Here is a 2,309-nt window from a genome sequence, read left to right on the forward strand (position 1 = left end):
TTCCAGTTGTCAGCTCTGGTTTCTTAGATTTGAGGCTGGCGCTATGCTTAAATAATGATTGCTGGAATCCTCTTGGGGAGCTATGTCTGTGGGAATTAGAACAGGGTTGCTCTGCAATGTCTGCATCTGGGCTGCTGTTGTGTTACTATTTAGAGGAGCCGGCAAAGGGACTGATGCACAATGAGACAGGTGTGCAATGGAACAAAGTGCATCGGTCCCATTGTGCATCTTCCAAGGGGTGTCAAGTGTGCACTGATCGAGCCTGGTGCGCACTGGAACACTTTTGCCAGTTTCCCATTATGCATTCTCCCAATTCCCAAACAGGGTTTCTTAGTGCCTCTGCTGCGTAGCTAAGTATGCACAGTTACATAATGTACTCCCTGATAAGAGTATTCCAGCCAATTGATAATTGTTCCTATAACCGATTAAGCTGCCATGCTTTGGACTACGTAAGTGGTTTCCAAAGTTGGTAGGGGGATAGACCAACGCAACAGCGCATGATACAAGACCAGGCTGGAGGCTACCATCAAATGGATCCAGACCTGGTTGGAAAACCATGCTCAAAAATGGCTGTGTTCCAAAATGGAGGAAGGTCTTGAATGGAGTTGCTCAGGGTTCTGTCCATTGCTGTTTGACATTGTTATCAGTGGAGGGGATCCTTATCAGCTTTGCAGGTGACACAGAACTGGGAGGGATGGCTAAGAGATCCATGGGTCCAGTGCGTGTTTGTGCATTTGGGGAGACACAACAGTTCAGCAGCTGGAGCACAGTGACATCCAGTGGCCACCTTTGGTCTGTGCACCATGTGTCTCCCCCCAACCAGATTTCCGGAGTTTGAAAGTGGTCATGTGTGTGTGTGTGGATGATGGGTCGTGTTGCCCAGCTATAAGGCAAAGTGAAGCAACTGCCTCAGGCGGGAGACACTGGGAGCAAGGCTGTGGGGAAGTGGAGTCACTGCTTGCAAAGGACATTTGGGCGAGCGGTTTTGCCGTTGGAAAACTTTCAAGTGACTTACTCAGAGCAACAGAATTTGGATGGCAGCTCAATCAGTAAAAAATATATATGTGCATGGTCAGTTCTGAAAACAGAGAATGTTCTCTGTGTCATCTGTGACAAGATCACCCAAAGTTTTGGGGAGGTATTTCAGTTGACCTCCATGGTCAGAAAGACTGGAAGTGAGAGTCAATATGTACAGTAGGTTGGCCTTCTGCTTGGGACACCTGTCTTCCTAAAGGGCCTTATGTGTGTGCAGATGTGAATGGAGTAGTTTTGCAATGTCCCTGTTCACCACGGGGCCACTGTGACATTTCAATGTAGGGGCATCCGTTGTGCAACGGTGGGGTTTGGATGGAAGCGCCATTGGTCCCATGTGCAAGAGGCAGCATTTCCCATTGGGGCTCCCACCAATGTGCATTCAGACGCGGGGTAGGAAATGCCAGAGGAACATCAGAAATGAGCAATGCCCGTTGGAGCACACTTGTCAAAGCCCAGATGCTCCTCTTTGCAATTCGCTAACATCATTTCATTACAATTCTGCTACAGATTCATAACGTCACAAAACACAGACTGTGATTTAGGATCTTGGCGAACATGGGTAAACCCTAAGCCTTGTCATTTGTTCCGTCTTGTAGGGATGCTAATGATTCCTGACTCTCCTTTCTGTTTCTTCTTCTCCTATGGGTTATGCTTTGTTTTTGTCAGCATTCATTCTCCCTGTTTCTTGACTAGTTCTTTGCTTTCATTCTTTTGTCTGCAGGCAATTTTTTAGTAAATCAACAAAATAAAACTACCACAAGCGCAAAAGACATTGGTTCAGGAGCCGACTTGTGTTACTTCTTTGTGAGTCATTGTTGTGTGCCTTCCAATGTATGGCCAGCCTATTATGGGGTTTTCTTGGCAAGGTTTGTTCAGAGTGGGTTTGCCTTGGCCTTCCTTTGAGGCTGAGAGAGCGTGAGCCCTTGGGATTGCCTTGATGGCTGTGCTTTCTTCATCCTTTGGAGGGGATGGGTCTCTCTCAGCTCTTGTTCCATTTCCCCCTCAGTCTAAAAGGGACAAAATATCTCCCCTAAGACTCAGTTCCTGGCCATAAGAGCTTTTGAACTGAAAACACAGCAATAGCTTGAGCTTTGCCCCTTTTGCCCTTGGAGCTGCCCACCTCTGGAAACCATCCTCCGGTGTTTCTACAGAACCGGGTCCAGCCCTCGGGGTGAAAGAGGTCTCCCACTTTGATCCCACCACTGCCGCTGCCATCTACGCAGCCACAAAGCGATGGATGCGAACGTAAAAGACACACAGGAGACCAGGTTGGG

The sequence above is a fragment of the Sceloporus occidentalis genome, unplaced genomic scaffold (genome assembly GCF_023333645.1).
Source record: "Sceloporus occidentalis isolate IW3139 unplaced genomic scaffold, rSceOcc1.0.p SCAF_20, whole genome shotgun sequence".
Taxonomy (NCBI): domain Eukaryota; kingdom Metazoa; phylum Chordata; class Lepidosauria; order Squamata; family Phrynosomatidae; genus Sceloporus; species Sceloporus occidentalis.